At 32.9% G+C, this 27,570-nt stretch overlaps 1 protein-coding gene across 3 annotated transcripts in view; it reads right to left on the bottom strand.

Moving 5' to 3' along the window:
* LOC115881504 (trichohyalin) overlaps positions 1 to 27,570 on the bottom strand; it is a 205,518-nt gene that overhangs the window by 144,357 nt on the left and 33,591 nt on the right. For all 3 annotated transcript variants that reach the window (XM_030899009.1, XM_030899011.1, XM_030899010.1), the window contains exon 2: positions 2,826 to 2,898. The gene's annotated coding sequence lies outside the window, so the exon portion shown is untranslated. The remainder of the gene's footprint in view (positions 1 to 2,825; positions 2,899 to 27,570) is intronic.

Below are 27,570 nucleotides of genomic sequence, written 5' to 3'. Positions count from 1 at the left end.
CCCATTTCTAAGCTTTTGAATTGTTTAAGGAGACTAGAAGCATCTAATTCAATCAATATCGGCAAAGCGCCCCAAGCTTTTAAATCAAGCATTTTAGGTAAATTCTATTATTTTATACTTTTTAGTAGGGTAAAAGCATGTTTTTTAGTATTTTAAACTATAATTTATTTTTCACGTTTTTAGTTTTCAAGTTAAGAACTTTTTTTTTATTTATTTATTTCCAACAAATACATTATACACTGTAAAAAATCAGCCTGAGTGAACACATATTTCTCAGGGAGTGAATTTTTTGAGTGAAATAATTGAGTACATTTTTATCTAAAATAGAGTAAATTCATCATTTTACTCAAATATGATCTCTATTTAATCAATAGCTATTGAATAAGCTCATGTTCGAGTTATAACCCCTATCTTTGAGTAATGGAATAGAAAATTCACTTAAAACTCATGTTATAGTTTCTTTTACACAATAAAAATTGAGTGAAATCACCCAGTTTAGAGTATTTTCGCTCATTACTAATCATACGTCATACGCGCTTCTTCGATACCGAATAAGCTATTTCCCTGTTCCTCAGTTTTTAATTATCTGTTCGAGTCGTAGGTTGTCTTGTTCCTTCGAAGGTGCCCAGGTTACAAGTCCATAGTGTATGTGTGTGTGATGTAAAGTGTGACAGTGGCCGCGTGGCGTGGTGAAGCGAATACGAACTCATAACTCCTAAATATGTTTTATGTTAAGAACATTTTTTTTCACATCGCAGAAATCCGCCTAACATATATTCAAATTCGACTGCGTCTACTGATTGCCGCAATGCTCGGATGTTTCCTGGACTAATTAGCGTAGCGAAAATCTAGGTACTTTCCCTCAATCTGGAACTGGGAACTGGAACATTTGGCAGAATAACATTTTTTTTTAATTTTCAGGAGGAAAAGTATCTGGATTTTCCGGAGGATTTTCGTTATTAAAAGTTAGTTTAGAAATTAGAAATATTCGAGAATGTTGGTAGCCGAGCTGACGAATGCTCTTAATAAAGCGGATTTTTGCGATGTGATGCAACTTTTCTAGACATCTAGCTTAAAAAGTTCCTGTATTTTTTCCAAAAAGAGTTGAAAACTTTTTAAAATGTTTTTGATATTATAATAATAGTGTTATATTTGGTTTTATTTGTTTTTTTGTCAAATAAAAATGACAAATAAAAATATTTTTGAAGGTTCTACAGTTTTTTATTTGGTTTGTTAAAAAAAACGAAATATTCTAAATGATTTTTTTAAAAGCTATGTAAGCTAACTTGTTATTTTATTACAAGTGACCAGATGCCTCCCAAAAGTGAATTTTAGGAAATGGACATGTTCGAGACCATGTCCTAAACTGAAACTTACCTTTGAAAGGCACCTGCCCACCTGTTATAAAATAACAAGTTAGCTTACATATAGCTTTTAAAAAAATAATTTAGAATATATTTCTCAATACTGAGTGAAATTAATACTCAGATATGAGTACTAATCGAGTTAAGTGTAACACAAATTTGAGTAAAAGTCACTCAATAAAAGGTGTCTTGAACTCAACACTTAGTGAGTTCACTCATTTTAAAGTGAATAAATTATCAAAATCGATCAAAATCCTACTAAGGTAAACAATAATGAGTAAAAAAGGAGTCTTTCGTCTAATCTCGATTGAGTGAAAACACTCAGTGCTTTTCACTCTGAGAATTGAAGATTCACTCGGTTCTGTAGAGTGGAAATTTCACTCAATCGGGTGTGGACAGAAATTGAGAAAGTATTGAGTGAAATCTGAGTGAAATCTCACTCATTTTTTTTTACAGTGTACATACACCTATATTACTACAGGCTACATATACCGGGTCATTCTCAAATTGGTATGTGGGGGTTTTTGGGATTGAGGATTATACATTTTTAATCAGATTTAAAAAATTCAATATGGCGGATCGGAACTATAATTGGATAACAAATTTCAAGTCAATCGGACAAGTAGAAGTCAGTCAAATTTAATTTTTTTAGATTTGGCCCAAATCGGCCATTTTGAATCCGCCATATTGAATTTTTTAAATATGATTAAATATTTGTAATTATCATTCCCAAAATCCCTCACATACCAATTTTGGACGAAATCTGACGAACATGAATAAATAGTACTTTATATTCCAGATATTTATGTATTTATTAATTGGATGCATGGCACAATGCAGTAAAAAATTACCCAAGCGAATTATATATTTAAACAATGATAATAGTTAAGTAAATAAATATGTAATCGGCTAAGGCTATATTCGAAATAATTTATGAACAAATAAAAGTTAAAAAAAAAATATTTTGGTATGCTCAAAATTTGCCGCCCCTAAAATCTGCAGCCCCAGGCCCGGGCCTAGTTGGCCTAGGCCTAAGTCCGGCACTGTCTGTAAGTAAAGAGAGGATAGTAACACTGTCGAAGATCGCTGCCATTTTATATGTAAAATTAAATGGGGAATTCATCCATCGTTATTTACAAGAAAATTGGACGCCGTTTTTTTTTCGATCTTACGGTAGTATTTATCTATGAAATTAAACCATTTTCTCATGTATCCCTATTAGCGAAAACATTAGTTCAAATGATTTCTAGTTCCGATTGAAAAAAAAAACTAATTAAGCAACTACAACTCAAACAGCTGCTGTAATACGAGTACACATATTGTCGAATACTAATAAAACCAATTTCAAAATCAATTAACCGGATCCAGTAATATTTATCTTTAAGGAGACATCTTTAGAGTAATTACAACCAATTTGAATGTTAATGCTATAATAATTCTATATAAATAGAAGTCACTTACCTCTGGCATGAAGAAATTTGTTCTTAAATGCAAATTATCTGGGACAATAATTTTCTTCCTTTTTCTATAGAATCTGTAACAAAAATAGAAGAAAATATAAAACAGATACTTATAAAATTTATACAATAAAAATAATTGATCTGAAAACCAGATATTATAATTCGTTTTAAAATAATTGATTGATTTAATTTTGACTAGAAATTAGATTCCATTAAATACATGCAGATGTTATAAAAAACAATCAAATAAATAAAGAAAAACTTTAACACATAATGTTGCAACAAGAAAAGATAATATATGCTTTAGTTTAGTTAAATAGAGGAGAGAGAGAGAGAGAGAGAGAGAAAGAGAGAGAGAGAGAGAGAGAGAGGGGGGAATACGGAATTTTGCGTAGCAAAAAAGTTACAGCGATTTGTTAAAAATGTACAATAAAAATGTGTATTTTTGAATAACACCCCGTAACTCCGAAACAGCAACAGATATCGATCATATACATATAACTTTATATACTCAGCCTAATCTCTAAAAAGTGAAGCCCAAACAGTGAAAGAGAAATATGGAATTCTGCATAAGTCTATTTCACCCGTATAGTCACTTAATTGCGCATGCCTTACCTGAAGAAGTTTTCATTGGTCCGTGTTTTTAAAGGGAAGTGGTTGACTGACATTTCACCTAACCTTCAATTTTATTTAAATTTTTATTATTTATAACACATTATCATGGAGTTGGAAAAATATCAAAAAATAGTTGGAAACAATAAACTAAACAAAATCACTCTTTTACGCGCACAAATAAAAAGTAATTCAAACAGAACTAAAACAACAATCAATCGAAGCTTGGCGCAATCGCAGTTCAATCGATATCCGGGTGAAATAGACTTATGCAGCATTAATATGGAGCTGAGTTATGTTGTCTTTTTCTTACGGCACGGAAACAGCACACGGGGTTAAATAGGAAACACTGAGTATATATAGTTATATGTATATGATATCGATGTGCAGTTTTCATCATCATGTTTTTGATAAAAATTGAGCTCCAGACACCGATATTAGTTTTCGTCTATCTCCTATAGGTTTGGTCCACGCTGTACAGTACCTATGTCCCCGAATTTCAAAAAATATATATTTTAAAAAATATTTTCCAAATGTAAACAAATGGGACATATTGTATATGTAAATCTTACCTCCGTAAGTTCCAACAAAATAACAAAAATAGTAAACTTAGCTCCTGTAAAAAACTACCAGGCCGTTAATGTATGCGTGCCAGCGAAGCTTATCAACAGGATGCGGGAAATAAAAATGTCTTGTAAAAAGCGTACTACGATTTATATCCTGACCGGTTTATCTAATGTTTACCTCATTTCTATGTAAAGCTGCGTCTGGACGTGAGATAATATTTGTTCAACTATTAAAGGACTCGCAGAGCTTTAAAACGTTTAACCAGATTTAATGTAAAGAACATCGATCGTCTGAAGCTGCGGGGGAATGTATATTTATATACGTATACCGTGTGATTGAAAGAAAATGTTAAAAGTTTACATATGACATGTCATTCTATTCAGAATGTAATTTTCTATCAAATGAGGGGAAAAATACCGAGGGTGTCATTTAATAATCAAAAGTTGTAATCATTTACAACATTTTGAAACAGGAAAGGAAAAAAAACAATTGAATACGTCAATCAATCCTAATTTATGTTATATACTAACATACCAAATCTCGTTTTTTTATCTAACAAAATAAAAAAGTTATAGGGGTGAGCCACTCACGCGGTAGAATCCATCTTTAGTATTTTTATCCCATAGTTGATGCAAACGTAACATTTGACAAAGCCAGTTTTGTAGATACAGTCAAGAGAGAATACAAAACACATCAATCATCAAACTGTCAGAATTTCTTTTAAACAACTTCTTCGACCACTGAAAAAGATTACTTATATCGCAACGCTGCAAAAATATATCCTATAATTTTTTCGCTAATATCTAATAACAAAGTAACTGGCTTTAATGTTCTTTTAATATGTCCGGAAAGATTACAACAAAAGTCCATTTAAGCCGTAAGTCTAATGGTGTTGACGTAACGGCTTCTCTACAGGGTGGTAATAGCTTCGGCAGCACGGCAACGCTATGCACTTCGACATAACGCAAATTACTTTCTTACTTATTATACGTGAAACAAAACATGTAGGAAAAGAATATTATTATTCTTTCGAGAATGATTTACACGATTCTCTCGTTAAATTACTTTTAATTACGGTACAAAGAGTAATCAGTCATTATTTCTATGCCACGTAGTTAATTTACGTAATTTTTTTAGATGATATAATAGTACTGCGATGCATCGGAACACGGGACATAGGGAATCAGATGTAAATTTTAAATGGATCAACTGCGCCCCTAACATTTTGCGCTAGATGTATACCATGAGACCATGATAGTAAGACCCATGATTACTTATGGAGCAGTTTCTTGGTACACAAAACTAGAGCAACGTACAGCAAGGCAAAACCTGTGCAAAGTACCGAGACTAGCATGTATCTGCATCACAGATGCCATGAGGACAAGTCCAACAACAGCAATGGAGGTCATTCTAGACCTAACACTGCACATTGTCGTCGGTAGTTATGCAAATGCGACAATGATTAGAATGGTCATTGACGGAAACAGCACTGGTGGAATTTTAAGGTCAAGGGCTTGAAACACCCTCAAAAAGAAAATTCCACTTCTCCAACTCCCAGTGGATGACATACCAAGAATTTACAACTTTGAGAAACACCTCACTGTAGTATTGAGTAATAAAAAGGATTGGAAGGAAGAAACGCCTTACTCAGCATATAAAAGACCATACCATAACGTGGTATACCGATGCTTCCAAAACCAAAACAGGGATAGGAGTATTTGGGCCGAAAACTAAGTATTCCGAACCAATGCGCACTTACCCCAGTATCCTTCAAGCAGAAATTTACGCTATCGAAAGATGCGTACAATTTATCTTAGATAGGAACTATCGAAAACAGGAAATTGCCATCCTATCCGATAGTCAAGCAGCATGAGCTCAGTAACCATCGTAACGCGATGAACTCAGTAACCATCAATTCGAAGTAGGTCAAAGAATGACTAGAGAAGCTCAACAAATAGGCAAAGAAAATAAAGTTACAACGAACACCTCAGTAGGCTGAAGTTGAGAAACAACGGCGATTGCAGATTCTGTGGGGAAATGGGGAAACACCAGAACACCTTATCACTGAGTGGGCCGAGACGAAGACCATTCGTGCCATGAACTTTGGTACGGCTGATGTCGAGGATGGAGAGCTGGCCTCTGTGGAGCCGTCGCAGATACTGTCAAAGCCCTGAGACTGTATGATGAGTTATAATCCGTTATAACTCAAGAAAGGGGAACAGACAATAGATCTGTAAGGTCGCAGTGATTAACTCCCCCCTAAACATTCTACATTCTACAAATGGATCAAATATTGTCTCCCCAGATGATTTTTTGGAAAACTTGTATTAGGCTTTTTTGAAGAGGCATTAAAGTTGTACTTTTGACTAGAATTTCGTTTCATTTGGAATGGTCATTTAAAAGTTATTTACAAAAATCTACCTTCAAATTAGTAAATTTGATAATACGAACCAGAGAAAGCTACAATTAAAATACCAGTAAAAATGTGATTGAGTCATTGTCAAAGTCGATGTCACATTTTGTTTACAAAAATTTGAAGGTACCAAACAAAGTAATTTGGTATAAAACAATTATGAATTTTACAACTTCTGAAAAACTTACGATGCCGATGGTTAAACGGCATTTTGCTGGAAATAGTATTCCCGCTCTGGTAGATATATTCGCAGCTCAATCATCGGTAAGCCTATACTGAATAAGGCAACAGTTTAAAGAATAGACCAGAGAATTGAAACTAAAGGCACTAAGGTATTAAGCACGTGGAAGTGTGAAGACAAAAATAATTGAACAGGAAGAAAACATGACTTGAATATTCTTCATGTTGAAGAAAAGAAAAACATTGGCTCTCGTTTATTGGGAAGAGAGTAGGCCACAAGATTATGTAAACATTCTATTAATAAGTATAGTTTAATAAAGTTCCTTCAGTTACAAATATTTCTTTTATCGGTTAAATTATTGTGGATAAGATAATATGGTAACTCTGACTGAGTGACGCGCCCTAGTGAAATCGCAAAATTTATGGCGAGAACTACTTAAAAATTGATATTTTATCACGATATTTACAAAGTTCAAATTATGTCATTTCCACTGCATCGTCCATGATTAAAAGTGCACAAAACTATATCGAATCTGTATGAAATGAAATATCATTTTTTAAATTTAAGGAAGATGCCATAAAACTTGCTACTAAATCAAAAATTTCGAATGATTTTGCCAATAAACGATTTCGGAGAACAAAATCATTTCACGACGAAAAGCAACAGGATTTTGTTATTGAAAGCGCCGAAGGCAGATTTAAAATTTCTGTCTATTACACTGTTTTAGACGTTTTTATTGCAACTTTATGTAACAGATTTTCTGAATTTAATTCACTGTGTCAAAAGTTTTCTTGCTTCGTGGATTTTAAGAACTGTGAATAAAATATCAAGTGCTTAATGGATCTTCAATTGTTTTATGGAAAAGATGTTAATAGTTCCATTATAGATGAATACCAAATAATTTGTAACTTACTTGTAGAGCTTAGACATGATGATAATAATCTTCTGACAGAAGAAATTCTTCCTTTTATTATGACAAACCATTTAGATGCCTCATATCCTGCTCTCACTGTTTTGTTAAAAATATTTTTCACCATACCCTCTAACAGCGCTGGAGCAGAAAGATCGTTTAGCAGGTTAAATAAAACTTTGAATTTCCAAAGATGTTCAATCACTCAGGAAAGGACAAACAACTTATCATTAGGTACTCAGAATCGAATCGGAAAAAGCGCAATTAATCGATTATAATGAGTTATTAAAAAAACTTAAGTCTGTAAAAACAAGACGCTTAAAATTTTAATTAAGTAGATAGTTTTATTTTTTGTTCGTATTTTCCCTAGTAGTACAGTAATGTAATAATGTATGCATAAATACATCCCCTATAATCCGAAGTACTGTATAATCCTATAATCCAAGCACCCAATCGTGTAAAATGAACCATAATCTGAACACCTTGAATTGGGCAATTTGAATTCATCTGCATGTATACCCGGCGCCCTTAACATAGCTCGCCCACCCCGCCCTTGAACAGCAAACAAGTCATACACCGCGAATACTAGTCTCAGTTCAACTAATTCTTTTTTAGATGATCATTCCAATTCGGAAGAAAATTAACCACTCTTTTCAAACCAGAAAAATTCTTATAAACAAAAAAAATGTGACATCGAATTTGACAATGACGAAATCATATTTTTGCTGGTATTTTTTGACAATGACAAAATCATACTTTTGCTGGTATTTTAATTGTAGCTTTCTCTGGGCAGTATTATAAAATTTACTAATTTGAAAATAGATTTTTGCTAATATCTTTTAGATGCATATTCCAAATAAAACAAAATTCTAGACGACAGTACAACTTTAACGCCTCTTCAAAAAAATATAGTACAATTTTTGCATAAAATCATCTGGGGAGATAGTATTTGACCTTTTCAAAATTTACATGGGATTTACTATGTCCCGCGTTCCGATACACCACACGGTATACGTTGCGAGTGAATTTCGTACCAAAAATAATACCTGTATAATTAAAAAATATCTATACCTATGTGGCGGATTCATCTCTCCAAAAAAATCCTTTATGGGTATTTCGCCACAGCACTGCAAGAAAATCTACAAAATAAAATAGTTATTTTTTTGATATAATAATAAATGATAACACTTCTGCGTTAAACCTAAACTGACCTAAACGGACACTGCTTGTCAGAAGTTATTTTTACAGTTATAGAAATTTGCCTAACAAAGAAAAAAATGCTTAACGTTTCGGAAAGTTTATCTCTTGCCGTCGTCGGAAGCAAAAAATCATACAAAGAATAAATTAGAATTTTTAGAATTTAGAATGAGTGGGAGGGGGGTTAATCACTTCGACCTTACAGATCCATTGTGTCCCCCTTTCTTGAATCATAACTCATCATACAGTCCCAGAGCTTTGACAAAAGCTAGTATCTGGGACGGTTTTATAGAGGGTAGTTCTCCATCTCCAATATCAGTCGTACCAAAATTCATGGAATGGTTGTCGTCTCGGCGCACTCAGTGGTGAGGTGTACTGGTGTTTCCCCATCTTCCCCACAGAATCTGCATTCGCTGTTTCTTCTTGGTTTCAATCTACTGAGGTGTTCATTGAGGAGACAGTGTCCTGTTAAAAACCCCGTGACAATCCGAAGATTGTTCTTACTCAGACCCAGGAAGATCTGTGACTTTTCTTGATCATAAGCCCTCAGAAACTTCTTCGAGTGTCTTAGACCATTGCAAGATTTCCATTCCAGGTTGCGGATGGAATCTTCCAAGTTCTTGAGTTCCGCCTTGAGTTGGTTACCACTTGGAAAGCAGAACGGTTCTGGTCCAGTTAGTGGAGTGTTCGCTCCTTTCCTAGCTAGATTATTTGCTTTTTCATTGCCTTCTATCCCTTGGTGAGCAGGCACCCACAAAGAATAAAGAAAAAAAAACTATTTAAAATATTTCAAACACAACTCTTCGAGAACACCTTTACTTTTTTAAAACAGATACAAGAAATCTACAAGAAACCGTTGACATTCTGTTAAAATGACATTATATCAAGTTAAACTTCAAAATTAACAATTACTACCTGATAACAATTACTTAATAAGGTAAAACCAAAAAGCCCCAAACTTTCTGTGTGATTATTTTTAAATTTTACGTATCTTATGTTTATTTATGTTATATTCTTTAAAATCAAAGAAGCGATTGCCATACATTACTAACATCTACAGATGCGTGAGCAATACATTATTTATTTTTCTTAGATTGAATTAAAAAAGCCTCTTTTATTTTTCTTTTAGAGGCTATCGCTTCTTTCATTATAATTTTGGCGTTAATTAGTATAATTACTGTATAATTAGTTCTCCACTTTTTTCCATATTTACATTTTTATTTTTATGTATCATCGTATATCTATTTAATGTACTGTAGAATGTATCAATAACCATTTGATCTTCTTTTCTGACTCAGAGAATATATTACTTTCATAAATATGTTGATCAGTTGTATACACAGTAAAATATACTCGTACGGGTCGTACTGACTGTTGATTTTTTTTTCTGCATCCCACAATCACGCGGCATTTAATTACAGATATAATACGCGATGTGAATTATGCACGAGAGGTTCGGCCGTACCATAGAGTACTATTTACCGTTAAGCAATGTAGGTTTGTGTGTGGTTACTTACGGTATGCGAACGAGATTTTTTCAAGGGTACCAATCAAGCTTTGATGAATATGATTCTTATTTTATCTTTGTTTTTTATTAATTCAGGGAAAACGTGCAGCAACGAAGTTCACCTACATTCAATGGCGGTTCCTCTATATAAGATTGTATAAGTCGTTTATAAAAGTTATCCAGTTAGTGGAGTGTTCGCTCCTTTTCTAGCTAGATCATTTGCTTTTTCATTGCCTTCTATCCCTTGGTAAGCACGCACCCAGATTAGGAGGACATTATTTTATTTGCCTAACTTGTTGAGCTTCTCTAGACATTCTTTGACAAACTTCGAATTGATGGTTACTGAGTTGATCGTGTTTAGTGCTGCTTGACTATCGGATAGGATTGCAATTTCCTGTTTTCGATAGTTCCTATCTAAGATAAATTGTACACATCTTTCGAGAGCGTAAATATCTACCTAAAGGATACTGGGGTAGGTGCGCATTGGTTCGGAATATTTAGTTTTCGGCCTAAATACTCCTATCCCTGTTTTGCTTTGGTTTTGGAAAAAAAAGCTTTGGTTTTGGAAGCATCAGTATACCACGTTATGGTATGGTCTTTTACATGCTGAGTAAGCGTTTCTTCCTTCCAATCCTTTTTATTACTCAATACTACAGTGAGGTGTTTCTAAAGTTGTAAATTCTTATTATATCATCCACTGGGAGTTGGAGAAGTGGAATTTTCTTTTTAAGGGTGTTCCAAGCCCCTAACCTGAAAGTTCTCCCAGTCTTTTCTAAAAAGACTTAACTCTTTTTTCTATTTCGGAATAAAGATTTAATTCGGAAATCGTTTTCAAGAAGACTTATATTTTAAATTTTAAGTCAGCTATCGAAAAATGACTTAAAATCAAATGACTTAAGTTATTAAAATAATTTAAATAAAAAAAGGACTTAAGTTTTCTATGAGCTTGCAGCTCTGAAAGACTTTAATCTTTTTAATGACGATGTCTTTTCCAAAAAGACAAAAATCTTTTACAATATTTAAGCCTTTGTTAATGGCTTAATTCTTTCTCTATTTCGGAATAAAGATTTAAATCACAAATCATTTTGAAAATTACTAAAAAACATAATTTACTGATAATATGGCAACATATAAATCCAGAAAAGACCCAGTGCTTCTCAAAATATTAGCAAAAATCATTTTTTTTGGAAAATTTCAAAGTAAAATATATACTCGGTTATTTTGGACTTATTTGAAAAACGGTAAAAATAAAAAAAATTATTTTGACCAGATATACCACCCCTTAAAATACTTGGACTTATTTCTGGGACACCCTGTATATAACGTAATATAGATTTATAGAGAATCGGCATCTCCCTCTACTAAAAACGAACAATGACCATTTATTTCAACAGTTACGGTAAATATAGCGATAACGAAGACATTCGTCTGAGTAAAACGCAGTTAAAAGGTTAAGTATACCGAAAAAGCACAAGACATGACAACATTGAAATTTACTTAAATTTAAATTTTAGTCTACTTTTGAAAAATGACTTAAAATCAAAGACTTCAGTCATTAAAATGATTTAAATCAAATAAAATACTTAAATATTCTTACAGGTCTGATCACAATATCTACTAACTATAATATCTACAGAGAAAAATCCCACTTGTGCCTTTTTATAGAAGAGAATATCATTAATTCATCAGAACCGTAACGGTACTCTATGACACATGCCACAATTTTTCCATCCAATTACAGTTCCCTCTCGAGAAGATCGTAATTTCTTATTCTCTTTTTGAAAGGCAGAACGAACATTTGGGGACCAAAAAACGAACACGCCAAAAAAGGGTTCAATTAATATCCGTTTCACACCGTCATGGATGTTTTTCCCTGTGGTTCTTCATACCGAAACTTTCCATACAATTATTATAACCAAGTTTTATTAAGTACCTACAACACAACGAATTACTTTATTCGTTAAAAAACGTTCTTTTTTTTATTCAGTTTGACGTTTATCCAATGGCGGATGATCTTATATGAAAATTATTGAAACTTTTAATGATTAAACAGATTACACTTTCAGCCACATTTTGTGATGCTTGTCTCTGAAATTAACTTACTATTAGCGTTAGATAAATTGAAGCAAATTCGTATATTCATCGTTGTAGTAATTGAATTTTAATAATCAAAAGATTTTATCGTCATTATGTGTTATTAATCTTATAAGGAAGAAACATACAAGGTATTATTGCAAAGATCGATAAAACTTTAGTACTTTCCTTTAGAAGTCAAGAAGTACTTACTAGCAGATATTAAGTAGTGATTAAGAACTATCATTAAATATTTCTATTTTAGTATGTAAGTTGTCTGACTGCTAAAAAAGTATTTTCAATTTTCTATAATAAACGTTTTTGAAAATTGTAATGCTCAGCTTTTCACCTATTAATGTTTTAGCACCTTTGAAGCTTCCCGATCCAGTAGAATATGTGATGTCATTTCATCCATTCTCCCATTGCTCCTATGTTGTGTTCGTCAATACTAACCTAGCTTTTACAGACCCATAGATCATCCGAAACAATAGTTTCTTCACAGCACTTATAATCTAATAGAACAAGTTTATAGTCTGTTAATTAGGAAAGAATTCCAGAATTGTAAAAGAATAGATGGCCCCAATATGGTGGACAGCCAGACAACATTGAGGTCATCATAAAATTGAGCTGGCAATTGCCCAGTAGCAAAGCCAAAACCGAGACAAGACAAGACAACGTTTTTGAAATGAAACTTCTTTACGCGCGTTGGGCGTGACACACGGCCTTGAATGACGGCCATGATGGCTTTGACGCACAAGATAGCGAGAGGAAAAGTGGTAACGGCAGTGTTGCTACAGCCACCACATTAGGGGTAGATCTACCACTTTATAAAACAATTTAACACCTTTATCTCGTCACAGAGATGGGGGAGAGATCAAACAAACAGCTCAGAATAGGATCAGATGGAAACATCTCTTACAAGCCCTATGTCCCACGAAGAGATAAGTAATACGTAATAATAAGTAAATCACTAGAAATATTGAATAATGAAAAAAACATTTAAACAAAAACAGGCCACAGAACACACAAAACAAATTGTTGGTTAGTAGTAGTCAGAGATATAGATGTCGTCGTATTTTGGGTTTAATGGCCACAGCTGCCAGGGCTATCCGGCCCGGTAATAGAATTATTGTTTCTTTAATAAAAATGAAGAAAGATGTTAGAAAACATTATAAAATTATAAAGCTAGAGTAAACGGTTTTATACTAACTCTAGATTTTTTGAAGTTTATAAAAAGCTTTCATAAAAAATATATATCCTATAATTTAATAGCTGTTAATGAGAAGTTTTACTTCAAATATGCGCATTTATTATAGGTATAATAATGTAGCTTGTTTCTTAGTAAGACCTCAAATTATCTCAAGGAAATATAGTAAATAAATTAAATACGCTATTTCATTTTTAGCTCCAGCTGTTCCTTAATGACATCGAATTATTTTCACGTTAGCATTCATAATATAAATGTATTTAGGCTATCCAGCGTGGGTAATATATTAATGACTCCCAAAATATATAAGAAAAAAACAAGTTTTTCTTTTCTTTTCAGATTTGGTAAGAAGAGTTCGTAATTCGTAACCTACAGCATTTCTTTTCTACGAAACCAGTTTACTTTCAAAGAGAGACTATATTAGTGCTATGATTCGATGGTAATTGTCTCGGTGGTATGAGATACCGTTAGCTCATGCTATGATTAATGATCATAATTGAGAATAGTCTGAATTTCTGCATACTCATTACACATTACTATAGACATGTATTAATAAATAAATAAATAAATTTATTTTCTAACAAGAAAAAAATCTCAATTTGTAGGCAATTTAAATTCATTAAACAGCACAAAATTAAAAAATAAGTCAAATAAGAATATTAAAAGAAATTAATATAACAATATAAAAAAACTAAATATTCTGTGACAAGTGGAAGATGCAAAACTACCAAAATACTTAGAAAAATAGTCGAAAAACAGTCGAAAAACATCGTTCCACTGCTTGGCGAATTTTGAAGAAGCAATAATTTAAAATCAATTAAATATTCCGAAAACTAAGAACTATTGGACGGGAGCGAAGAACTTTTCTGCATTTTATAATAAAGAAGTATTTAATTTTGTAAATTATTTACCTAGTGTCTAATAAATGAAGAGCACAAAGAAAAACGATGAGTGTCCAAAAACGATAAATCTTCAGTACAGCGTTTTTTAATTCAAATTACACATAAACTTTTATGGGTTTTCTCAATTCTTCCTATTTTTAAATGCCTGTTTCTATGTGGCCGTTATCGATATTGCCATTTATTTAGGTACCAAAAGGTGTAGAATTAAAGTTGCCGCATTTATTTATTTATTTCCGGACATTGTCAATTGTTATTCGTTTTGACACTTATTGGTTTTGTATTACGAGTTTTTGGTTTTTATCAGTGTTGTGATACTTTGAGCTTAAAATGTTTACTAGCATACCTTGCAGTCAAACACTGTTCTTTTCAGAACCTCTTTTAGTGCAAAGGGTACAAGATAACTTAATAGCCGTAAAAAACTCATCGCAACTTTATTAGTATATTTTGAATGGGAAAGCGGTAGTACTGGCCCTTTATGTTCCTTAAGTGCTGTTAAGAAGGTGAGTTTTGTTGATGTAAATAATAACTGTTTATAACATTTATAATTAATTCCTAAAATATTTTAATTAAAAGAAAATATATCAAAGTAGGCAACGTTGTGCCGGTTAGGGAATGCAATCCCGCAAATGCTGGATCCCTCTGAGATTCCGCGGGATCAAAGTTGCGGGATTTACCGTGCGGGATCCGCGGGATCAACACATTACTGGGACTGGGTACCGAATCGATCTCGATTAAGATCAAACCGCTTCGTTCCGGGCCGATGCGTCGACGCTCGGAACCCGTGGGATTCCCCTTACGACTTGGCCATTAAAAATAAGTGAAACAAACAGGCTAGTTGTTAGATTTCTTTCTGGCGTATGTGCGTAAGTGAAGAAAAGCGTTTAACTAGTACTTGTGGACAATTTCGTCAAATAAATTGCCGGACATCATTATTGGGACAAGCAAAATTTTAGGGTAAATTTAAAGTCGAATATCTCTTGAACTAAAAAAGATTTTGGGATGCGGTTTGGACCAGGTTTTAGATGAATCTATTGTGATTAAGATACTGATGTGGTTTTCGAAAATATATTTAGCGAATTCTCGTATACAGGGTGTTTTATAAGAGTGTGAAAATTTGATCAACATTTGAATTTACAATTTTTGAGAAATCGAAATTTTTACCAAGTACGACGAATTTGTATTGAAATAAGAAAAAAACAATTTGATCGGTTTTTTATTTTTTTTGTTTTAACGAAAATACGACGTTTTTTCGAAAAATATGCATTTTTAGTCATACGTATAGACCTAAATGGTACAAAAACATTTGTACATTCTGCATATGCCAAAAAATTATTGATATAGAGTGTATCTAAAAGCAGATAACTAACACAAGTTAAAAAAAACTTCAATCAGAATAATATTTCATTTATAAAATAAGTAGATAAATTATAAAAAAAATTAAGTTTATTTAATATTAAATATATTTTTGAACACCCTGTATACATCGATGTCCAAATTTCTGTACAGCTAGTTTAAGATACACGCTATATCAATATATTGTGGGCCTATGCAAAATGTACAATGCCTTTTGTACCATTTAGGACCAAATGTATGACTATTGTTTACAGTCCAGCAATTTTGCGGATCCGCGGGATTGATTGCTTTAATCCCGCGGGTTTGCGGGATTCATATTTTGGTGAGGGATTGCATTTCCTAGTGCCGGTCAAGCTTAATCACGTAACTAAAAATTTATTTAGTAGGAAATATATATGGTTAGTCTATCTTTTATAATATTGTCAAGGTGTATTACTGGTTGCATAACTGCATACTGCTAAATAATCGCAACGTGCATTGAGGAACCTGGCCCATTCGCCAGAAAGTAAAAGAAAATTATAGAATTCTTTAGAAAATTCCAGAAACCATCGCCAGGGGGTATATAAGGCCCGCGCTTTGACAGTTGGACAAGTCTGAAGATAGTCTGAAGTCTGAAGTTTGAAAATACCGCGAAATACCGTTAGAGTAATAGTAGTTGCATAAGTTGTGTTGTAAATAGTATAAGTTGTGTGTACAGAGTGAAACAAATAAATTCGTTAAGTATTTAATCGTGAGTTTAAATAGTGGACCCACGGAATCCGTAACAATATGGATATAATATATTTTTTTAACTTTATGTGTTTATTTTGCTTTTTTATTCAACTCGTTGATATTCAACTAATTTCCTAAACACCTCATCACCATAAATTATTCGCAAAGCAACCGCATTCCGCATTCTCATCATTATAAAATAAATAATTAAATACAATAGTGTGGTAGCCTTATCTCTCATAAATATTCTGATTTCACTGTCGGGTCTGCGCCGCTCGTACTGCTACGCCTAACTGTGTGTAGATTTCACGTACAAAAGTGGAAATAAGTGTGTCATGATTATTTCCTAGGTGCTATATATTCCTGCTTGAGGCTTATGGCTAGATCTAACAATAACTCAGTTTATTTAACTATGTAGTTACTTGCTTATTTAGGTATTTTGATTAGTTTGTTAGATACGTTAATTTACGGAAGTTAAAATTAAGTTATAATTGGTAATTCTGCTATGAAGCTTCAATCATAATTTTTTATTCTATGATTCGCACTTCTTCTAAACTTTTATTCTGTGAGCATCAGACTTATGAATTAATTCCAGAGCTTTAATTTTCTATATACAGTTTTTGGCTTAAAAAAATAAATATCAATCTAGAGTGCCATGGTTTTGTTAAAAATACTAATTTTTAGTCAAGAAGCCTTGGAAAATAGATTTGATCGCCGAATGTTTTTCGTGTCTTATCCTGGCCGGTTAAAAGATGCCCAAATCGTATTTTTAATCATATCTCAATTTTTTCAAACGCAACGAAGGTGGCTCATTAGCATATTTGGAAAAAGCATTTTTTTACGAATAATTTGATACCACATACTTGGTACTTCGAGTAAAATTGTCGTTATGAACCGCATGTTGCAATTTCAAATAAACCATATTCGAAAATGTCAAAAGTTGGCATGTGATATGTCATTCTATTTAGAGTGTTATTTAATATATTTAAAATGAAAAGATCCTTTTGAAAAGACAATCATTTTATGCAGTAAACAGGAAGGGAAGCATTTTGAGCATTTGATTTCATCTAGCTAATTTTTGTCGCATAATTATAGGTTTATATCTAGTTTTAATTCTGTAATTACTAAAATATGTTTTAAACGCGTATCTTTTTATTACCATGGTGTATTTTACTCTACAATCTTTAATTCTTGTTAAATTAACAAAAGGTATATCATATAGCTACCTAGATTTTTTCAGATATTAAAGATTTACTGACGCAAAATCATAAAAATTAAAATATCTAGGAAAATTTTTGTTTGAGGGGTAGGCAACCTTAATAATATTTTAAAGATATATAAATTCCCCATTGAATACCGGAAAAATATACTGGGTGTTCTATTTAAAATAAAGGAGTAATTTTGCTTTTTAAAAGTGTCCAATGTTCCATATTAATTTTGTCTCACACCTGTATAACTTTTTAGGTCAAATTTCAATTTGGTTTAACATACAATGTTTACTGTAAATAAATATTAGGCTATACAAGGTCAACTAAAATTTAGGTAGCTGTTATCTAAATTTAAAATTTACTCCTTATTTTCACAAAATGTGAAATATGTCAAAATCCTTAGATTTTAGGTATATGCTTCTTCAATAAAACTCACCTTTATTTTTTTCCTAGAATCCGAAAATCAATTAATATATAGGGTGTTCCGTTAGAAAAAACACAACTTTGATGTGTAACTTTTTTTGGAGACACCCTGTATAATTCTATATATTTTTATAAAATGCTTTCAGTGAACCTACATATGCTGCCAAAATTTCATTTCTATATAAACTACCGCTCCCCTTGGAGCTTCCGCGGCGTATGAGAGGCGCCACCCTGTATAACAAAGACTTTAATGAAAGAAAGGAACCTACGTTGTGTTAAATATTTTTTTTATTGTGATTATCTCGGATGCGCCTCGACAGAAGCAATATTTTGGAAAAGGCTGCAGACACCGGTGCAGAAAAGTTAGCGCCCGGTTAGATTCTATAGAATTTTCTACTGTTGCTCGGTTGGAGTCAAGGCCGCATTTGTTATGGGCTTGAAAATTAAGATAATGTTTCAGCATTTTTAATATAAACCAAATTAACTGTTTCCATATTCAAAAATAACATTTTAGAAGATGATGTTTTGTAATTTGTTTAGGGAAAGCACTGCTTCCCTTACTTCCATAGACTGCACGCCACTGTTGAAAAGCCAACCGCCACTGCATTTTGTACCAAGAAATAACAATCATTTTCGATTTTTCCTCCTGCCAACTCTTGCCACAAATAGCTCGAATGCCTCTATCTCAGCCGAGCCAAATAAGGCGACATGCTAAAGAGATACAGGTAGTACGGAGAGTAGTACCACCTGTTATTATTCAATGCGCTGCACTTTCCTTCTTTCAATGTCAACGGAAACGAGACAAGCGGGCATAAGACGTGGACGGAAAATGTGGCCCGCAGGACAAAACACACGCGTCTCGTAAATCTGTTAAACGTGCCTATGAATTTATATCGTCAGCTGTCCGTATGTCCTTTCCAATCCAAGCAAACCGAAAGGTTTGCCTGTAAAAACGTGAATTCTCGTACGAACATACAAAGAACATGAGCTGTTTTCAATGAAATAGTACCTATTAATTTATTAACAAATTGAAATAGGGTTTTAACCCTATTTCAATTTGTTCCAGTGTTTAGGTCTTGTAGAATGTAAAATGTACAATGAGTAAAAGGGGGGGGGGTTAATCACTGCGACCTTAAAGATCTATTGTGTCCCCCTTCCTTGAATCGTCACATAATCTATAACCCATCATACCCCTGTTGTAGAGGGGACAGGGTATTTCCCATCATCCTCTGAAAACAGTTCTTCCTCCGAGGGTACACACCCGTGCCGCTCTTCACAGTCGAGGAGCTTGCCTCCGACTGAGGAACCCGTGAGGTGGAGGCTGGAGGATCTGTCTCCATTTTCTCCACCTCTTTAACTTGGTCTCTCCTGAGACCTGATACCGGTGTTGTCCCGTATCTATAATAGAGGATATGTCCCTCTTTCTCTATTGCCGCCTTTGTTTAGGTCTTAGATCTTATAAACTTCGTGGATAAGTAAATTCACTTCATTTTTGTTGAAGACATGTCAGCAACATTCGACTCTGTGATTATCTTTGTCTTTGACACTGATTGACCAATCGCCTGTCTTTCTTTTGGGCATATAATAATAAAATCATAAAATAGAAAATATAAATACATATATAAATTAGAGAAAATGATATTGTTATTCGAATATTAATTATTTATTGGATAATATTTATTAGTATATTAATTATTTAAAGAAAAAAATTTCAAAGGTAAATTGCCTAATAACTGTTTAAAGTTATACCTAATATAAATATATATTTCACTGAATAAAAGTCGGTTTAAAAAACGATTTTAAATAACACATATCTCGTTTTTTGAAAATAGGGAACATACTTCAGAGGTTTTCATACTTTTAGTGTTGTGGAGTTAAGTAAAATAACAAATATAGTTTCCTACAGCTGATCGTTGAGGGAAAGATTGAAGGACGACGAGGCATCGGGCGTAAACGGTTTTCCTGGTTGCGGAATTTGCGCCAGTGGTTTAATATAGGAGAGGCCAGTGCAATTATCCGTTTGGCTCAAGACAGGGAGGAATTCCAATTGATGGTCGCCAACCTCCAATGAGGAGAAGGCACACGAAGAAGAAGGAGTTAAGTAAGATTTTTCCTATTGCGGACACCTTCACATATTAGCTAACATTTTTATTAGTCATATTGTCTATTTATCCACTATCTCTATCACACTACAAAAACAAACTTTCAAAAAGAACACAAATCTGAAATATCGTCGGAAATCCAAATGAACTCTTTATTATCACGGGTCAAACAGTATACAAAAAGTGACATTAATAATTATTTTTTATTAAAATGTTTTGACTTTTCAATGTCAAAATATGTTTAAGTACCAAAAAATCGGTCAGGTTTTATTTGTACCGTATGATCGAATAGAAACGGCGTCAGCGATGACTATGAAATGAAGATCGCTGTCATTTTATATGTAAAATTATATGGGGAATGTCAACGATGTTCATTTCCAAGCCAACTGGACACCGTTTTTTTTTTCGATCATACGGTATAATGTCCTAAGTTCCATAACCAACAACATACAGGTTGTTAATCTGTTTATTACTCGCGACAAGACCTTTATGGTTGAAGTATGGCGACCTCGACGAACGGGCATCGATAGACGACGCGACGGCGGCGGGACGAATCGGCAGAAAACCCTATAAGTGCATGCGTTCTCAATAGGCAGTGTTGCCATTCTGTTCCCCTATAAGTAACTGTCCAGTTAACAACCTGTATACATATTCGATACCCAATTAAACTTTTAGTTACGTAATCGACGGCATAATTTTTAAATTAATTTTTGCCAACCATGGACATATTCGGCGTCGTGCTGACTAACTGGAATTTAAATTTCGCACTGGGAATTAGGTGGTAGCTCTGCTGTACAAAATGCCAAGTTGCCGCATTTATTTAGTTGTTTTCTGGCATTGTCATTCGTTTGGACACTTTAGTTTTGTATTACGAGTTTTTGGTTTAAATAAATAGTGTTGTGATACTTTAAGCTTGAAAATGTTTACTAGCAGACCTTGCAGTCCAACATTGTTCTTTTTAGAACCTTTTTTAGTGCGATGTGTATAAGTTAAGCGCAATAAATAGCCTTAAGTGCTGTCAAGAAGGTGAGTTTTGTTGATAATTATTATTAATTATATATTTATAATTCATTTATTTTTGTTTTCTAAAATATTTTGATTAAAAGAAAATCTGTAAAAGTGGGCAACGCTGTGCCGGTCAAGCTTGATCACGTGACTAAAAGTTTATTTGATATGAACTATATAAAAAGCGCTATGTGTCACGACTATTAAATTGTATTGAAAAAAAATTCTCATCAGAGAGTTCTCAACCCATTCTTATGGCGCGTTCCCACGGCTCGTGTACTTAGCAAGTATTTTTTATTGGCCTACAGTCCTACAGGGTCTGGCGGGAGTGCGGCGTAGTGTTGCACAAGACAAAAATTCTTGTCTTGAAATTCAAGACTAGAAATTTTCAAAGTCTTGTCTTGCAGATTTCTTGAATGGCAAAGTCTTGGCTTGTTTTGCAAGACTCTTGAAATTTCTTGTCTTGAAAAATTTTACATTTTAACAAAAAGGTAATAATATTTCTATATTTTATTTCATTGAAAGCGTCGTATACAAAATGTAATACGGAAAAATGAACAACAACGATGCTAATTTAACAAAAATAAATCTTAACAGGAGCCATTACCAAATAAAAGCTGAATAAGAATAAGTAAGGTTAAGTTCATTTTTTAGTTCTAGTTGTTAATTCTTGTTAGTTTATTATGTTCTATTTTGGTTACCCGTTTGTTACTTTTATTTTTTATGGTATTTATTTTATTTTTTATTATGGAAGATTGGTTGGAAAAGTTTGGACACAGGGTGTACGGAAAGGTCATGCTAGAGTGTACTATTTGCGCTATTTGATACTACTTTTTGTTCGCGGAGCAATTTTGTGCATGAAAAGTAGTGCCAAAATAGCGTGCTACACAAACCCACCATTAGTTTCAACTACCGTTAGTTTTTTTTATAATAACATTATGCCAATATAATTTTGTGCATAATACCAATTACCAATATATGGTTTGTTGCCTCGACTTTATTTTATTTCATTCTCAACTCTAAAACACTGCCTATGAAAAAAATAAACACTGGTCAATATTAATTCCGGGTTTATACAACATTTGCATAAGTCGTAATCATAATCACAGTCTTGATCATCGTCATAATCACAACGCAATTTTAGTGTGCGTTTATAGAACATTTTCATAATCATAATTTTTATATCAGTGAAGTTGGGTAACATAATTATAGGCTAAGTTCATAGTAGATGTCAACAGGTTTATAGGAAGTGGATAGTTTAACTTTTATGATTATGACTATGATTGTGATTACGACTATGTAAATAGTAATAAACCCGGCATAACTTGCGCAAAGATTTCTTGAATTCAAGAAATCTTGCAAGACTCTTGAAATTTCTTGCATAATAAAGTCTTATCTTGTCTTGAAATTCAAGAATTTTGAAAGTCTTGTCTTGAATTTCTTGCAAGAGTCTTGGTCTTGCAAGACTTTTTCAAGACTCTTGTGCAACAATAGTGCGGCGGGAATGCGACCTATAATAAATAACTTCTGTATAGATGTCGGACGCACCGTGTATACCCTGTATACCAATTACAAATGTTTGTCAAGTACACGAGTCGTGAGAATGCGCCTGTACAGGGTGGGTCAAATTCGACGCTTTTAAATGGAAACACCCTTTTCTATAGGAGATAGACGAAAACTAATATCGGTGTCTGGAGCTCAATTTTCATCAAAAACATGATGGTGAAAACCGCACATCAATATCTGTTACCGTTTCGGAGTTACGGGGTGTTTTTCAAAAATGTGCATTTTTAACAAATCGCTGTAACTTTTTTACTATGGAAAATTTTGTATTTCTATGAAAACATTTCCAAAGCACCTTTTTACGTCGAATTTAATGGTTTAAATATAATTTTTTTAAAATTAATAATTTAAGAGTTATCAACAGAAAAATTGATTTTTTATTTGGGACACCCTCTATATTTTTAATTAACTGAAAATAATTTAACACTACCTTTCCAAAAATATAGCACACTTGATATTTTGGTATAATCCCCTTTGCAATACAGAGTTTTTAAAAGTTCGCCACTTATTGATAATATGCCCTTAATGGAACTCGAAAACATATTTTTCCAGCAAGACGACGCACCGCCTCTGAACGCTGAAGTTATTAGCAAATTTTTTGCAGCCAATCTCAAGAATAATTGAATAGCTAACCAAGATCCCAGCCGTTGGCCGTCGAGGCCGCCTGACTTAGTGCTCATGGATCTAATCTTATGGATATATTTGCGGAAGAATAAAGGTTCCTTATTCTTCCGTATAATCTAGACAAGAATTAGAAATACTTAGCAGTTATGAGAGGGTATCTTTCACTCCCACTGAGTTAATGAATTCCGCGAGAAATGTTCAAAAACTGCCCCGTCTGTCCATAACAGAAGACGGTCGATATGTCGAACACCTGTAGCAAAATCTCATGTCTTGGTTAGCTATTTATTTTTATTGTTATTAGATATAGTTTAAATGTGTTGATGTTGGTTAAATATATTTTAAATTGTTATAAAGTTCTGAATCTCTCATAGCAAATATTATTTTCGTTTTAATTGATGCTCACAGCTAGAATTCTTTTGCATTACAGCCGGTGCCGTTCAAAGCCTACTTATTTAAAGCGGGCGAATTTTTATATACTCTATATCTCGAAGAGGAATCGAGCAAAATATCAAGTGTGTTATATTTTTGGAAAGGTAATTTTAAATTATTTTCAATAAATTAAAAATATACAGGGTGTCCCATATAAAAAATAAAATTTTCTGTTGATAATTCTTAAATTATTAATTTAAAAAAAATTATACTTAAACCATTAAATTCTACGTAAAAAGGTGCTTTGGAAATGTTACCATAAAAATACAAAATTTTCCATAGCAAAAAAGTTACAGCGATTTATTAAAAATGCATATTTTTGAAAAACACCCCGTAACTCCGAAACGGTAACAGATATCGATATGCGGTTTTCACCATCATGTTTTTGACAAAAATTGAGCTCCAGACACCGATATTAGTTTTTGTCTATCTCTGATAGAAAAGGGTGTTTCCATTTAAAAGCGTCGAATTTGACCCACCCTGTACATTGGTTATGCTACAAAAAATATTGTTTATCTCGAAATAATAATTTTACCAATGAGCACATTATTTACTTCAAGTCTTCATTTATTCTTCAATTAGATTTTTATGAGGTAGTAAATCTAAAAACATGTTGTGTCAGAAATTAAATTAACAGGCAAGCTTTGGTTAAAAATAAAATATTATACACTAAAACCCAAATATTTGTTTAGAAATATAAAATATACGGACAAAGCCCACTTCTTTATATCAATAGATGAATGTCAGTTGGACAAGGTAGTGGCGGCATGGTTGAAACGCCGTAAAAGTGGACTTGTAGGTTAGCAGAGACAGAGAAAGAGCCATATTATTTTTCGTCGATTCGTATTCAATTGCTAAGAACACTTCTGTTGTGTATATTAATGAGTATGTCTCTTCTAGCAGACTATCATCGTCTTTTCTGGTCGAGGTTAAGCATTTATTTTCATTTCGATTTCCCTATCGAGATAAGGCGTCTTTGTTCGGTCGATTCCGTGAGTTTTAAAATAGGAATCGGGCACGAAGAAATATTATGCATTTGCATATCTACTACAACCTACATACCTATAACAGATTTCGTTTTCTTCGAGATAGAATGTCAAATTAAAATTGAAGCTACAGTTAAATTTTGTACAGTGTGTTTAAGGTACTTGGACTTACTTGGCTAATTGGCTTCACTCTTTGAATAAGAAGACTAAGGAAGGAGCATAATGCTATCCATGTATTCATGCATGGTGGGCGGAAAAACCACCATAAAAGCACTCTAGGGTGGGGATCCTTGACAGTTCTGTTTGACGATTCATTTGACACATTTAAATTTGATTTGAAATTTTCTGGATTTGTCACTCTTTACGGAGCTTATTTTATGTTATTTATTATTTATTCTACTACTGATAGTTGTATAAAGGTAGTAAATCTAGATGGAAATTGTGGCAGCACTTAAATTAACAGTGACACTATCGCGATTTATCGAAAAGATTCTAAAATAGTTGGTTGTGTAGGGTGCGGTAGATCTCGGCAAAAATTGAGTGAAATAATGGAACAACTTTTCGCTAGTAAATGACTATATAATATACGTACGTGTAGTAAACCGATCATTTATAAAATTCACTTAAATTAACTAAATTATATATTTTTCTTGCATTTTAGCTTTTATTTATTACTTGTCAAAGATTAGATGTCAAAGAATTTAGATACGTTAATTTGACTTACCTGCTTCAGTAGCGTATCGGATGTTTGTGTTAATAAATACTTATTATAACTTATCTATTTTTATTAGAATTATATATATTTATAACAATTTTAATAACTACCAACATTTATTCACAACGTAAAATAAAACAACAAATTATTGAGTCTACCCCACGTCTACTCTACATCATAGTTTTACATTTTTTAAATAAAATTAGAACGACACTGATAAACCGGAATTTAAGTCGGCCATATTTGAGGCCCATCGCGGTGGACTAAGATTTTTGATATGCTCCTTCCTTAGTCTTCTTATTCAAAGGCTTCCCTATTATAATAGGAGTCATATTGACTTCAATCAAATTTGTCATGTCAAAAAACTCCCAGACACCAATTTTCATCCAAATATTGACGTTACGGCAGAAATTATTTGGAAAAAATCGAAATAAAAATGAAACTTGTACACCCTCTATCTCCAAAACTAAGTATTTTAGGACATACATTTATACAAACTTTTTTACTTACTTTTATCTGCAGAATATGCTGCCGAATTTTCCGGACTACAGTTCAGACCACCCTATAGATTTCTTTTTTAAATTAGTTAACAGCTTATCGGGAAACTGTTAAAGGAGTTTTCATCACATTATTCGTAATATACAGGGTAAGTCTTAAATAAGTCCAAATATTTTCAGGATAGTGCAAATATCAGTTTTCAGTGCAAATATTTTCAGGTAGATAATATCTTTAAAAGAAAAATATTTTCTCTTTGCCATTTTTCAAATAAGATCAAAATAATCGAGTTATTTTACTTTGAAAATTTGCAAAAAAATGATTTGCTCAAATTTTGAGAACCACTGGATCTTTTCTGGATTTTACTTCTTGTAAATTTAATCTACTACCTATGTTGCCATATCATCAAGAAATAATGTTTTTTTCACTGAAAATTAAAAAAAAATCAGAAAAATTTAAAAACTTTTTTTTCGCGAAAAAAACTCATAGAAGTGTTTTTCTGGGATCAAAATATACTACTCCTAAAAATATTTGCACTTATTTGAGACTCACTCTGTATAAATAAATTAAAATACAAAAAAATAGGTGTATTGTTCAGGCATAAAAGAGGAATATTTCATATAAAACTCCAATTTTTAATAGTGGATAATCTGAAAATTGCAAAACTAAATAAAATATTCAACAGACCAAAAAAAAACAAACACTGAGGCATCAAATAACGTGCTGTTGGATATTATAGTGTATTTTTTTTCGATTACAAAATATAAACTACTTTACATTAAGCAAACTGCGGTTTATATTGCTTTAGAGCATTCCCTAGTTATTGTCGCATAAAATTACCGGTTGCTTGTCAAAGCATTTGAAAAAAACATGAGAAACCAAGTGAAAATTATTATTATGAGTAGGTATGTCATAATATAAAATCGAATTATAACGAAAAAAAAACGAACGATAATATTAACGAAAAAAATAATGAAATAATCATGATTTCTGTAGTTTTGTCATATATAATGCATATCTCAGAGACCACAATATTCCACGATGATTCTTAGAAATTGTTCTCCTTAAAATATCATCCAAGGGGAATATGGGATATTAAAATGAAATCGCATTTTTTTTATCTTCGTTAATAATCTGTGAAACTTTTTTACACGCGCTGGGAGTAAATTTCAAGGCCGTGACATGTGATGAGCTAGCGTCAGGAAAAGTGATAAGCCAATGAGAAAATTGAGATGGCTCTTTGGAGCGTCGTAACTCAGGCCCTTTGTGATATAGGGTGCTAAAACTCAGAAAGTAGATGGGGCTCGAAGAACACAGGTCATTTTCATAATATTTTCACGACGTTTCGTGCACTATAAAACATCTTCATCAATAAATCAAATAAAAAAATCGTCCGATTTAAATTAAATTTGGTATGTCAATAGACTGGACCAAGGCCAACTTGAACGTGTACGACACGTGTCACCGTGACACTTAATTTTGACTTAAGAAACGTCAAAAGTTGATGTCGTCCGATAGCGACCAAATTTGGTTGGTAGGTTATGTGAGCGACGGTGCGCACAG

Source organism: Sitophilus oryzae, unplaced genomic scaffold (assembly GCF_002938485.1).
Source record: "Sitophilus oryzae breed Bouriz unplaced genomic scaffold, Soryzae_2.0 scaffold_172_pilon_pilon, whole genome shotgun sequence".
NCBI lineage: Eukaryota > Metazoa > Arthropoda > Insecta > Coleoptera > Curculionidae > Sitophilus > Sitophilus oryzae.
Note: the sequence above shows the minus strand (reverse complement) of the source record. Positions and strands in the feature narration are given on the sequence as shown.